The following is a 14,393-nucleotide window of genomic DNA, read 5'->3' on the forward strand; positions in this document are numbered from 1 at the left end:
GATGGGTGTCTCCATAAATCTTACCCCTGGCGAGGGAAGAGTAGGATGAGGACAAGGTTGTAACCGGTAACCGAGTAGCAGCCACTCATTCCGGCCAAGAAGGGGTGACGGGAAAATCTGTTACCGTTTGAGTGGCACAGTGACCATCTTTATGCCTAAGTGAAACTCTGGAGAGGGCTTGCATCATCTTGTTCGATTTTATTCTGTGAAGTTGTTTATGTCCAACAGGAGAATAACGTGGCCCAGCTGTGAGCGCCGGGCCGGCGCCGGTTATGAACGCCTGGTCTTTTCTCCTTTCGCAGCTGTGACACGGTTCCAGCCAGTCCCTGGGCGGACCCCCGAGGAAGCTCCCAACCTGGGTGACCCCGCAGAGTGGTCTGGTCCCCTGACGCTCCCACGGCTGTCGGCCACGGGAGGCGGGCCGCCCCCGGGAGGGCAGGGTGCCGGGGCAACTCTGGAGGAGAGCCCATCTGCGGCCTGAGTGACAGCACCGCCCCGGCAGCAGAGTCCCTCGTTCGCAGCGCGAGCGGGTGGCACAGCACGGCAGCCACTCCATCTCCTGGCGTCACTCTTCCTGCGACAGTGAGCTCTGGGACGACCAGGCCTGAGGCTCTCTTGGTCTTCCTCGCGCCTGCAGAGAGAGCCTAGCACGGCGCCTGGCCCATACTCAGTCCTCCGTGAATATGTGTCAGATAAATCAACGAGCTGCTCGTCACGAGGTCCTCACCTTCCACTTGACCAAACGTTCTGCTCCTGGTCTTTGAGTGTAACATTTTCTTTCCAATCGACAGCTTATTTCCTGTGGACTATCAGTCACCATCCAGGACGTCCAGAGCAACTGTTCTCAGCAGCGAATGGGTGGCATCAATTAGGTTCCTGGAGAAGCTCTCTCAAAGGATCCCTGCTGGGCCCCCAAGGAGACCCTATCCACTCAGGATTGTGATTCACTCAAGTCCAGCGTGGTGCCCAGGTATGGGTATTTTGAAAAAACTCCCTAAGACTGAGCCTGTTTCCCTTGTAACCTGCCCTTCCCCAGCCCCCCAAAAAGGAGTCTTCAAGTTTCGTGGTAATTTCTAAAAATGGCCATTAGGAATCAGGGCATTTTTTTTCTACCTTTTTCCCCTCAGACATAGTTCTAAAAAGCCAAACATGAAGTTACATCACTGCCAAGCTGAAGAGCATTCACTCATTCTATTGAGATACCTTATATAACAACTAACATTTTCCAAAGACATAAAATATGATTGAAAAAATTCCTTCTTACAATTACAAGAATCCTATTTAAACTGAAAGCCTCATCCTTGGGTCTTCCAATGACTCTCTGGAGATACAAAGATTTCCACTACATACAAATAACACGCCAGCCCACGGCACATCCTCTCCACCAACACAGATCCCCTGGAGCCACTGCTTCTGGATTCAGTGTCACATTCACCATTATGAATGCCTCTTAGAGGAGAAAGCCATTCCCAAGCCTGCCCCTTGGCAACATAGGAAGCAGGTGAATTTGTCTTAAGCCACTTTTCTGTTTCCTGTCCATCAGTGTCTTATAGCCCTGTCTCTCATACTCAGGAAGAAAGCCAATACCTATCTAGAAAACTTCTCCTTTCCAAAGGCATTTATATTATAAAAGAATGTACAATGGGAGGATGCTGGTGATCGTGACCTTCTATGTAATCTCACAATAGCCTGCTTATGTGTCTTTCTGCCCCATCAGTCTGTAAGGAGCTTCTTACTGGTGGGGGAGTAGAAGGGAGTGGGAGCACTGTCTCTTAGTCCTCTTTGCAATTTCTGTGCTGAGGCATACGCATGTTTATGAATGAATGAGTGAATGAACGAACAAGCGAATGCATGCCTAGGAGTAGTAGGGGGGATGTAAGCATTTGCATGACCTTGACAAAGTCTCATATGCATCATGGTCACCTGGCACTCAGTTGTTGTTTTGATTCAAACCTTAAATAGCTTAACGAAGAGCCTATGAAATAGAGGTCCATTCTTTCAAGAAGCTTCTAAGCGAAATCTTAGAGCTTGTTATTGATACATTCTTTGGGGGAGCACAGTTATCAGTAATTTTTTAAACAACTGAAATTTGAAAAAGGATTTGGATAGAACATATTTGTATCTTTAAAAAATAACTTGAGTAAAATTAGAATTAGGCTTATACCACAAATCTATCCTGAACCATCTCTAGTCCTCCCATTGAACTACAGACCCCTGTACCATCTTGCTGCTGTATTGTACGTGGCTGAGAGGCCCCATCACACATACGTGCACTCACATGTACATGCAATAAATACAGGTGCAGTGTTAGACCAAATGCGCGAAGAACTGGGGAGCTATTCGTGTGGAATAGATAAACACTTGGAATGTCTGGTCTGTTTGTTATGCCTCGTTGATATTAACATTTATTCTTATTTTTTTGATTAAAGGCTAATATATGTTTGTTAGCCTGAAAATTATAGGGAAGCAGAAAAAGAAGCAAAGAAGAATCAAGCATTGGGGCACCTGGGTGGATCAATGGGTTAAGCGTCCAACTCTTAACTTCAGCTCAGGTCATGATCTCAGGGTCATGGAATCAAGCCCCATGCTGAGCTCCATGCTCAGTGTGGAGCCTGCTTAAGATTCTCAATCTCTCTCTCTCTCTCTCTCTCTCTCTCTCTCTCTCTCTCCCCTCCCCCACTTGCTTGTACGTACTCTGTTTCTCAAAAAAAAAGTTAAGCCGCATATCACCCAAAGATGATCACAAGTATTATTTTTATATACTGCATTTCCTTTTAACATTATATATATATATATATATATATATATATATATATTTTTTTTTTTAAAGCAAAATGGGAACTGTACAATCCAAACTCCTTTGTAACTTGCCTTTTTCCCACAGTCATCGTGAAGGTTTGTCACGACTCCCATTTTCTTCTTCCACGTCGCTCCGAATGTCTACGTGATGGTTCTTTCCTTGAATCATTTTCCTCCTGTTCCTCATTGTTGGACATTTCTTTAAACACTTTCCTGATGTTGAATTTTTAGGCTGCAGCGAATATCCGTGAAGAAATCTGAATGTTTCCTGGAATTAAAATACCTAGGTCAAAAGCTGTATGTATGCTTAAGGCTTTTAAAATATATTGTCGAATTTCCCTTCACTATTTGCCATGCCCATTTATACTCCCGCCTGCGGTTACCATAGAATTTATTCCCTAACACATTTAAAGGTCACTTTCATTTGGTACCCTTGCAACTGTATCCATTCCTCTACTACTCGCATTCAAGGGCTGGGTTCCAGGGTGCAATCTGGGAAATTACCCTGCCTATTGATGGAGTCTTTAGCAGCTAAGGGTATCACACGTCTCCTAATTAAGTTTTAATAAAACAGTATGATGAGAAAGGATATTGTGACCTTTTCAACTCCAGAAGTATACCATGCAAAGGGGATTAGTCATTTCTCATCATAAATATTTTGAGAGAAACTATTTTGCTTATATATCTCTTTCATCTGGATGGCCAGGAACAGTATATTCAAATTCATAATTGTTTCCACGTTCCCGTTCTCAAGCACCCAAGCACAATGCCAGTGAGATTCCGTCTCAGCTAGGTAGGGAAACATTTACAATACAACCCAGATATTTTCATCCTATTTGTATGGGTGGAATGAAAGCATTTCTAATTCCCACGAGGATGCAACCTCTCGCATAAGATGTTTTTCATTTTAGCCCAGAGTGAAAGCTGCATAGAAACCTCTTGACAGTATTCTCTCTGAGTAACATTAGATTCCCAAGATGCAACAGGTTTCCAGATTTATTATTCTCCTATAATGAAGAAACTCAAGGATCCTTAAACGTGGAGGAGCTTTTTATTTGACATCTTTCTTTCAAGGTAACAGCTTTGCTGCAGTTGGTTTTAGTATGCACCTGCTTATTAGTGGTAGCTTTTTGGGAAAATGCGGTTATCAAAAAAAGGATGATATAGAGTGGAGAGCAGCTGCTCCAAATCACAAACTATTCATAAATAGCTTTCTCCCCACTGGAGTGAGGCCCTCTATTCTCAAGTTGTAACAGTCAGCAGAAAATTAAAACCCCATAGGATGATAAATACTTTAAAAAATATTTCTCCCTGGTGTTTCAAAGGTTGTCTTGTAACGCAGTGCACTTTCACTGAACCAGAAATTGTCTGTAATAAAAGAATATTGGGGGGAAATGTTTAGATTCCCATTGAATTCTAGAACTCAGAAGGAGTGTTCTGTTTTTCACTGTTAAAGGTTAAATAGCTGGGTATATGTCATACGTTTCAGTAAAAGGAGACCTGTGGTCCTGTGCCCCCAATAAACAGTTACAGTTTTTAACTAAAACCTGGAAACCTTTTCCTTCCTAATTTAAAATAATCGTCACATGGGGCGCCTGGGTGGCTCAGTCGGTTAAGTGTCCGACTTTGGCTCAGGTCATGATCTCATGGTTCGTGAGTTCGAGCTCCGCGTCGGGCTCTGTGCTGACAGCTTGGAGCCTGGAGCCTGCTTCCGATTCTGTGTCTCCCTCTCTCTCTGCTCCTCTCCTGCTTGTGCTTTGTCTGTCTGTCTGTCTGTCTCCCTCTCTCTCAAGAATAAAACACTAATAAAATAAAATAAGCATCACATTAATTTCTTGGCGATAAGCAAATGACTGCTTTTTAAAAATTCTGTATTTCATTTTTTAACATCATTGAAAAGAAAAGACTAGCTTCTTTTAGCTGCCTCTCAACTTAAAACCATCTTTTCTATCCATGCATGGAGCAAATGCGATTGTTCCTAGTAATTATGCTGATGTCTTTCCTGGTTATTAATCATCTGTTTATACATTGACCGCTCTCTTGCAGCTTTCTTCCTTGTAAAAGGAAATTGAGGCATCACAGAAATAATTTCAGAATCTTCCCAAGACCCGTTGAGTGGAAGTGAACTCCAAACGAACCATGCTAGGAAAGTCATTGTCAGTTCCACACTACGGTTTTCTACTTGAACCAAACGGTTTCCCCTAGAGGTTAACTGAATGTGTGTCTTTCCTGTAGGTGATTCTTTTAAAACTATTAGTAATTATCAATATCTGCAGAAGAGAATCTCAGTTATAAACAGCTCCACTAAGTGTAGAAAATGAGACTTTGTTCTTCGCCCAGCTGACTGATGTCTCAAAAGTCCTTGAAATTGTATCTATTCTTTCCAGTGTGTGTGCAAAACAAAGAATGCGAGCTTGTTTTCCACAGTCTGCATCTTCCCTGGAACAGATGGAGCTTGTGCTTATCTGGGTGGGAGAGTCTTAAGGACTCCCACCTTGACATTGCAATGAAAACTTTCCCTCAAATCTCTAAATTCTCTCATTTGGCACAATAAATATAGAAAAGCCTGCTGTTCCCTTTGGTAGGCTTCTAGAGTGCCCCCATGTTAGATTACTATCCAAAAATCATCTCTGGTGCAGCAGAAGGCAGATGATGAGTCCCAGATGTTTCTGCAGGACTGTCATTCCCAGACATAATAGATTACATCAGGGAAACCAACAAGAAAGACCTATGTACTTTCTTGTTCTTTCTCTTTTGCTCTTTTTTCCTCCTTCCTTCCTTTCTCGCTTTCCTCCCTCCCTCCCTTCTCCTTCTCTCTTTCTTCTTCTCTCCTTCTCTCCCCCCACCCCTCTCTCTCATGCACTCATACACACTCATCTTTTTCTTTCTTTTCTAAGGGATTCAGAAGGTTTGAGCGTTGACTAATGACCTCACTTTACAGAATAACTTGCCCCATTATTGCAGTCACCACACCTGGCACTGAGGGCTCCAGATGTTGGTCAGTTGGAGATACTCTAGATGTGGCAAACTCGGACATTACGTAGAAGTGTGGAGTGGACCGTGGGATGAACCACATCTTGGGGCAATGGTCCTTTGGCCATTTTGTAGCTTTCCTCAAGGCCGAGACTCCTGCAATTCTATTTTGGTGATAAGAGTTGTGGTTGATTCCTTCCTATTTGCTTTATCCCTTGTTGCCTTAAAATCATAGCTAACAGAGCTCCTCACAAAATTCCAGAAAGTCATCAGCTGCCTTAGGGAAAGTAAACTTTTTTTTCTTTCCTGTTTTTTTTTTTCAAATGATTATTTATTTTTGAGAGAGAGAGCGAGCGTGCGCGTGTGCATGAACCTCCCTAGCTTCTTAAAAAAATTAAAAATAGAACTACCCTATGACCCAGCAATTGCACTATTAGGTATTTATCCAAGGGACACAGGTATTCTGTTTCGAAGGGGCACATGCACCCCAATGTTTATATCAGCACTAGTGACAATAGCCAAAGTATGGAAAGAGCCCAAATGACCATCGATGGATGAATGGATAAAGATATGGTATATATATCAGATTATATATCGGATTCCACAGGCCTCATGGGAGAACACGGACGGGATCAGAGATGAACTAGAGGACCTTCTTGTGGCTACAGAGTTTAGAAAATTCTTTTCTATCTAACTGCAAAGCTGTCTCTTTTATTGCTCTTAAGCTTCAGCCACCTGGGATGTGCTGGAATTGATCTTTCTCGAGGCATTTCCCAAACTAGAGAACAGAGGGGAAAGCAAATCCCATGCTAGAGTGCCTCCCAGTTGCTCCCGCTGGAGTAGACTTGCCTCACAATCTTATAAATCTATACACACAACTGCCTCTTTTGCGGTTTCCCACCTAACCGTGGGAGTCGATGGTGACCGGAGACCCATTCACACTCGTATTTGGAGGAGTCATGCTCTGAGGGAGAAGTGGGGGACATATCAGGATTCTCCTCGTCCCTCCCTTTCAGCTGGCCCACCTGTGCTCACAACTTCATCATAGGCAGTTGGGCAGAAGGTAAATTGAGACTTTCCACTCCCTTTCTTGCTGATGAAAGTAAGCAGCATTTCGGAGAGTGGAAAAATGGAGCCCTGTTCCTTGTTCCATGCCCCCCACCCATGCTCCCTTACCGCACCTGCATGCACAGAAAAGTATGAAGAGCCGGAGCTCAGTACTGGTAGATAGACAGCTTACGTAACTTGTCACTTGGGATTATTTTGATCACTCTCTGGGGATAGAATAAGGTGGTTGGCATCCTCTCCTTGTCAAGAAGAGGAAATCTGTACTTGGAGGTCAGTTGTATTGTCCAAAGTCATATGGCGAATAAACAGCAAGGGTTGGGAATCAAATGTCAGCCAGTCTTACCCCAAAGCCTTGATCTCTCAGTGATGCCACACTGTTTCATGTACTTTTTTTTTTTAATTTTTTTTTCAACGTTTTATTTATTTTTGGGACAGAGAGAGACAGAGCATGAACGGGGGAGGGGCAGAGAGAGAGGGAGACACAGAATCCGAAACAGGCTCCAGGCTCTGAGCCATCAGCCCAGAGCCTGACGCGGGGCTCGAACTCACGGACCGCGAGATCGTGACCTGGCTGAAGTCGGACGCTTAACCGACTGCGCCACCCAGGAGCCCCTCGTACTTTTAGATCAACAGAAAGCTGCTCACTCTGAATTCTATTTATATGACTGAATCAGTTACAAAGATCACGATTCCACTGTCTTTGGTACACAGCATGCCAAAGCAGATTCACAAAGGGGCAAAATGGAACAAGGTCACAGACTAACCACAGTGTTTCTTACGGAAGACAGACTCCAGAGCAAAATAATACAAACCATGCTGAATGTCTATGAAGCCAAGCCCTAAGAAAGTTTAAAAAAAAAAAAAAATTTTTTTTAATGTTTACTTATCTTTGAGAGGGGGAGAGATAGAGTGTGAGCGGGGGAGGGGCAGAGAGAGAAGGAGATATAGAACCTGAAGCAGGCTCCAGGCTCGGAGCTATCAGCACACAGCCTGAGGCAGGGCTCGAACCCATGAACTATGAGATCATGACCTGAGCCAAAGTCAGATGCTTAACCAACCAAGCCAGGCACCCCAAGAAAGCTTCTTTTTAAAATGATATTTATTGGGGTGCCTGGGTGGCGCAGTCGGTTAAGCGTCCGACTTCAGCCAGGTCACGATCTCATGGTCCGTGAGTTCGAGCCCCGCGTCAGGCTCTGGGCTGATGGCTCAGAGCCTGGAGCCTGTTTCGGATTCTGTGTCTCCCTCTCTCTCTGCCCCTCCCCCGTTCATGCTCTGTCTCTCTCTGTCCCAAAAATAAATAAACGTTGAAAAAAAAAATTTTTTTTTTAATTAAAAAAATAAAATGATATTTATTTTGCCCGTTTATAAAAATAATACATACTCACTGAAAAACATCTAGGAAAATATAGGAAGAAAATAAAAACCACCCATAAAGTTAACATTATGATATACATAGTTTTAATTTTACCACTGCATATAATCATATTTAGTGAAATCAGCCTAAAACTATACACAGTTGTGGGTTTGTTTGGTTTGTTTTTAACCTTGGGATTATCTCTGACCATATGGCCACCGTCAGCCACTCCATGGATCGATGTGGGGCCTTACTCCAGGCCAGTTCCTCCTGCAGGCCAAGTGCTGCCCCCTGGGATGGTTTCCTTTCCCCAGTGTTCAGGGCTACCCCTAAAGAGGACCATAATCACTGCGATAGTCCATCGTGGGGATATGGTTCAGGGCCATCTAAATCCGGCCTGAATTTAGTCAGGCGGTCATTGGGAATCTGCCACGAAGCATTGGGTACAGGTGAGGTTGCCAAGGTACACATGCTGGGGGGCACAAGTGACTTGGCCGGTGGGCCTTATTTGTGCCTTCAGAAACTGTTCGGTAGGGGCCCGTGTAGACCAATAAATCATCTTTCTGTAATAGTTGCGCACTTGTTGGAATTTCCAATTTTATGGCCCAGTGGGTCAGATAACACCCAGTTCACGAATGGCACGTATCCGGTATCCGGTCACCTGGTGTCCCATGGTCAGTTGTCTCCTCCAGAGCCCAGTGACAAGCCAGGGGTTGCTACTCTCAAAAAGAGAAGAATTACTTGTTGGAGGCCTGGCTTTGCTCATAAATCTTAAAAGTGCTCCCCTTCTGATGCTCCCACAGAAACCTGCAATATGGCCCCAACAACCTCTTGCTGTGCCTGTGTCTCTGGAACCAGAAGGTTCTAGCAACAGTACCCACTTCTCTGTACCCTGACTGGCATAAGGGCTTTTCCTGGCTCTGATCCTGCTCAAGGCTAGCAACTGCTCATGTCACCAGACCTGTGTGATTTGCTGTCACACGTACAGTTCAGTGTTTCTGTTGCTCAACTTACTTTCCACCAATCACCGAAGCCAACATTATGCATTTTCCTAATTGCCCCAAATATAAAATGAGCAAATTAGCCCATATTTCCCCTCCTACCATCTTCTCCCTCACCAATTCTCCAGACTCTGTTAATAAAAATCCAGCTTGTGGCTTCTGACATTGTTTTACACCGTGTATAGTCTTAACTCTGAAATACCTAAATTCATTTACATTCACTTAATTACAATGGTTTTCTGAATACTGAATATTGTTGAGTATCATTCATTGTTTTTTTTGTTTTTTTTTTTTAATTTTTTTTTCAACGTTTTTTATTTATTTTTGGGACAGAGAGAAACAGAGCATGAACGGGGGAGGGGCAGAGAGGGAGGGAGACACAGCATTGGAGCCATCAGCCCAGAGCCTGACGCAGGGCTCGAACTCACGGACCGCGAGATCCTGACCTGGCTGAAGTCGGACGCTTAACCGACTGCGCCACCCAGGCGCCCCTCATTCATTGGTTTTAATGACCAACGGCCAGTTCTTTTTATTCAGATCTCACTGGCACTAGAACTGGAATTATAATGATCTTTGAGCCTATTGTAATGCATCATCACGTAAGGTTTTAAGAAGGACACATAGATGACATGTTTTCTGAGTTCCTGAGTGTACAAGACAGTTTTTCTGATGCCTTCACAAAAGAAAAATAACTTCTTGACAAAGGATAAAAATCTTATGTCACAAGTACAATATAATTTATACAATTATATTTATTTAATTTATATAATTCTTTTATATAATTTATATAAATTCTTATTTATATAATTTATATAATGTATTTATAATTCTTACTGCATTTCTTCTGATACCTAATGTAACCCCCCAAAATCTCAATCCAGTTTGCTAGTCCAGTTTGAGCTTTGATCTCTTTTGAAGGATTGTCTCTCTTTTACCCAAATAGGTTTAGAATTGTTTTGTTGGACCGCTCTTACAAATTTTTTTTTTTTTTAAGTATTTCAGACTCAGAAAAAAGCTGCAAGAATAAGATTAGTAAAAAGAACACCCAAATACCTTTTAGGCAGATTCACCCCTTCCTGGCGTTTGGTCCCACCTCTCTTTGTTCTCAATCTCTTTCCGCATAACGCGCACACGCAGGCGCGCAGATGCACGCAGCACGCACGCACAGACGCACACAGACGCGCACAGACGCACACGTGCAAGCATGTGCGCAGACACGCATAGGCGCGCGCACGCACCTTTTCCCCGAAGCGCTCGTGGGTAAGTTACGTGCCTTTTACCCCGAACTACTTCATCGAGTCGCCTAAGACGAGGGAGACTATTTTCAACTTCAGTAACTTAACACTGTAAGCATTTTTTAATCTATCATAAGCGTCCATAGTCCAGTTTCGTCAGGTGATCTAATAATGCCCTTTCTAGCATGTGTTTTCCCTTTGCTGTACTTTCCTGTTGATTTTTTTCTTTTTTTCCGGGAAGAGTGTAGGGGGGAGACTTGGACCTGACCCATTGCCATTTTTCTGAAACATACATCTCTTCATAGACGTCAGTATCTTTTTTTTAATTAAACAGTGTTTAATTTTCTCATGTTTATTTCTGAGAGAGAGAGAGACAGAGTGTGAGCGGGGGAGGAGCAGAGAGAGAGAGAGAGAGAGAGAGAGAGAGGGAGGGAGGGAGGGAGACACAGAATCCGAAGCAGGCTCCGGGCTGCGAGCTGTCAGCACAGAGCCTGAGGCGGGGCTCGAATTCACTAACCGCTAGATCGTGACCGGAGCCTAAGTCAGGCGCTTAACCGACTGAGCCACCCAGGGGTCTCTTAAAAAATGTTTTTTAAAATGTTTATTTATTTTGAGAGAGAGATCGAGCGAGCAGGATGGGGGCAGAGGGGAGAGGAGGAAGCGAATCCCAAGCAGGCTCTGCGATGTCCGTGCAGATCATGGCCTGAGCCCAAACCAAGAGTCAGATGCCCAACGGGCTGAGCCCCCCCCCCCCCCCCCCCGGCTCCCTGGTGTCAGTATCTTCTTATTAATTATGCTTGAAATATAGTGACCTTTTTCAAATTCTATGCCCGGCTTAATTTTTACTCCAGAAATTTTTATTTAATTATATCTTTGATAACTGATTATTGATTCCGCCTTTTGAAAAATACTCTATCTCTCAAAATAAATCAAAACTTATAAAAAAGAATATTCTTTCTAATATACAAATGCTGGGATCTTTGTTTTTTGTCCTGACTATCCATCATCTTTTATATATACTACCTCTTTTTTCTTTTTCTCTGCAGTCTGAGAGAATGCCTTACCTTTGTCCTCCGTATCAATGCTTTGGTTTTCCACAATACCATTTTGTGTTAATTAGTGTAATGCTACCCAGATCTCAGCAGTTTAGCATAATAGATGTTTATTTTTTTTAAGTCAACTTATTTAAGCAAAAAACAAAAAAAGTGATGTTTATGTTTCACTCAACTAAAGTAAAAAAAAAAAAAAAAAATACCTGTTTCTGAATAGAGGGAAAGTTTTTCACAAGTAGTGCTTTAGGGAGTTCAGCCTCCATTCATCTCAGAGGCGCGGGACCGCTAGGATCTCAAGAGTTCTTTGCTAGATCCTCAGCATCTGATTGGCAAATAGAGAAAGAGAGAGTATGGAGGAAGTCTCTAGGGGCCTGACCCGGAAGTAGTTAATATCTCTTCAGTCCATGTTTTCCCGGCCGGAACTCAGTCACAAGGCCATGTCTACCAGCGGGGGGGAGGGGGGCGGAGGGGGGGGGGGACAGGAAATGTCCCTGTGTGCCAAGGAGGAAATGGAAACAGGTTAAGAGAAGATAGGCGGTGTTAGTAAAACATTTCTCTTTACTGACTCCAATTCAGATTTTAACTCTACGATTGTAATTATAATTTTGAAGTTATGGCTTGTATCTATTCCTTTCCACTTTATTTTCAGCTTGTTCTTGCAGCTTATCTTGTCCTCAGGTCTTTCTTTTGTTGTTCTAATTCATCCTGTTTACTCTTCTAATTCTATTGGAAGGGCCCGCTGTTTTTCTGGTTCCTGTAATAAATTCTTTTTCTCCAGTATCGTTAAAAATCACATTCTGTCCCTAGTGTTCCACATTTATTTTCCATAGAAACTATGTTGGTTATTTTCTGTTTATTCATCCTCAAACAGAGAGTAAGCTATGTAATTTTGAGTTTTGGATGAGTGGGTTTCTCTCTGTTCTACGTAATGTTCTTTCAGTGACTGTTGCTGGAGGGGGTTTTGATGTATACAACTCCCAACTCAATTTCTGTTGTCTGTTATTTAATCTTTTGCTCTAACTTTGCTTCACTCATCTGTGGTCAGCTGTGTGCCTACCCTTGCCACTTGTCTCTTGTAGAATTTCTCAGGAGGATTGATCAACAGGCTCAGGCTACAGGCCAGGCTGGAGTGTACCTGTGAAAGTGTTTTCATTGTTATGAATATGTAATTATTGTTCATACAAAGTCACAGAGTCACTTGAGCAACACTATAAGCCAACTGACCTAACAGACATACACAGGACACTCCACCCAGCCACAGCAACATATACTTTCTTATGGAAAGATTCAAAACAATCCCTGTCAAAATCACAATGTACCCCCCCCCCTTTTTCAGAAGTGGAAAAGCTGATCCTAAAATTTATATAACATGACAATGGTTCCTGAATAGAAAAAACAATATTGAAAAAGAACAAAGTTAGGGAACTCAAACAGTCTGACTTCAAAATTTACTACAGAGCTACAGTAATCAGAAAAGTTTGGTGTTGGCATAAGAATAGACATCAATAGAACAGAATTGAGATCCTGGAAATAAATCCAGACATCTATAGTCAGTTGATTTTTGACAAGGCACCATCACTATTTAATGGAGGAAGGAATGGTCTTTTCAACAAATGTATATCCATATGCAAAAGAATGAAATTGGACCCTTACCTAACACCTTGTACAAAAATTAACTCAAAATGGATCAAAGACCCAAATGTAAGAACTAAAACTATAGAATTCTTAGAAGAAATCAGGGGAAATCTTCAGCACACTGGATTTGGCAATGCTTTCTTAGATATGACAGCAAAATAACAAGTAACAAAAAAAATAGGTAAATTGGACTTTATCAACATTAAAAACAATTGTGCACTAAAGAACTGTATTAATAGAATAAGATAGCCCACAGAATTGGAGAAAATATTTGCAAATCATATATATGATAAAAATTAATGTGCATAATATATAAAGAACTCTTATAACTCAACAACAACAAAAATCCAAACAACCCAGTTCAAAGATGGATAGACAACTAGAATAGACATTTTTCCAAAGAAGATGTACAAATGGCCAATAATTACATGAAAAAGACACTCAACATCACTTGTCATTAGGGAAATGAAAATCAAAACCACAATGAGAAATTACTTGAAATTCATTAGGGTGACTATTTTAAAAATGGAAAATAGCAAGTGTTGACAAAGATGTGAAGAAATCGGGACCCTTGTCCTTCGTAAGTGGGAATGGAAAATTGTGTAACCACTTTGAAAAATGTCCTGGCAGATACTCAAAAAAGTTAAACATAGAATTACCATTATGATCTAGCAATTGCATTCCTGGGTATATACCCCCACAGAATTGAAAGCAGGGACTGGAACAGAAACTTGTACATAGTAGGAGTCTTCACAGTACCCAAATAGTGGAAACAACCCAAATGGCCCTCAGGTTTAAAGAGATACAGTGTTTCCATACAATACTATTGAGCCAGAAAAAGAAATGAAGTACCAACACATCAACACAAAGTGGATGAACTTTGAAAGAATGAAATTAAATACTATGGCCTTTTGTAGCAACATGGAGGATGGAACTGGAGAGTGTGATGCTAAGTGAAATAAGTCCTACAGACAAAGACCGATACCGTATGTTTTCACTCTTATGTGGATCCTGACAAACTTAACAGAAGACCATGGGGGAGGGAAAGGGAAGAAAAAAAGTTACAGAGAGGGAAGGAGGCAAACCATAAGAGACTCTTAAAAACTGAGAATAAACTCAAGGTTGATGGGGGGGGCAGAGGGGAAAGTAGGTCATGGGCAGGGAGGAGAGCACTTGTTGGGATGAGCACTGGGTGTTGTATGGAAACATTTGACAATAAATTTCATATTAAAAAATAAAAAATAAAAGTAAAAAAAAAGCATTATGCTAAGTGAAA

At 42.2% G+C, this 14,393-nt stretch overlaps 2 long non-coding RNA genes across 5 annotated transcripts in view; one reads left to right on the top strand and one right to left on the bottom strand.

The window, feature by feature from the left end:
- Positions 1–8,289: 8,289 nt before the first annotated feature.
- LOC123384758 lies at positions 8,290–10,299 on the bottom strand. Its single transcript, XR_006596264.1, has 2 exons — positions 10,249–10,299; positions 8,290–8,910 (listed from the first exon to the last, which is right to left on the bottom strand). It is a non-coding gene; the product is annotated as an uncharacterized LOC123384758 (long non-coding RNA).
- Positions 10,300–10,403: 104 nt separating this feature from the next.
- Positions 10,404–14,393, top strand: part of LOC111560091 — a 35,173-nt gene continuing 31,183 nt past the window's right edge. For all 4 annotated transcript variants that reach the window (XR_006596259.1, XR_006596260.1, XR_006596258.1 and 1 more), the window contains exon 1: positions 10,404–10,541. This is a non-coding gene — a long non-coding RNA (uncharacterized LOC111560091). The remainder of the gene's footprint in view (positions 10,542–14,393) is intronic.

Source organism: Felis catus, chromosome B1 (assembly GCF_018350175.1).
Source record: "Felis catus isolate Fca126 chromosome B1, F.catus_Fca126_mat1.0, whole genome shotgun sequence".
Taxonomy (NCBI): domain Eukaryota; kingdom Metazoa; phylum Chordata; class Mammalia; order Carnivora; family Felidae; genus Felis; species Felis catus.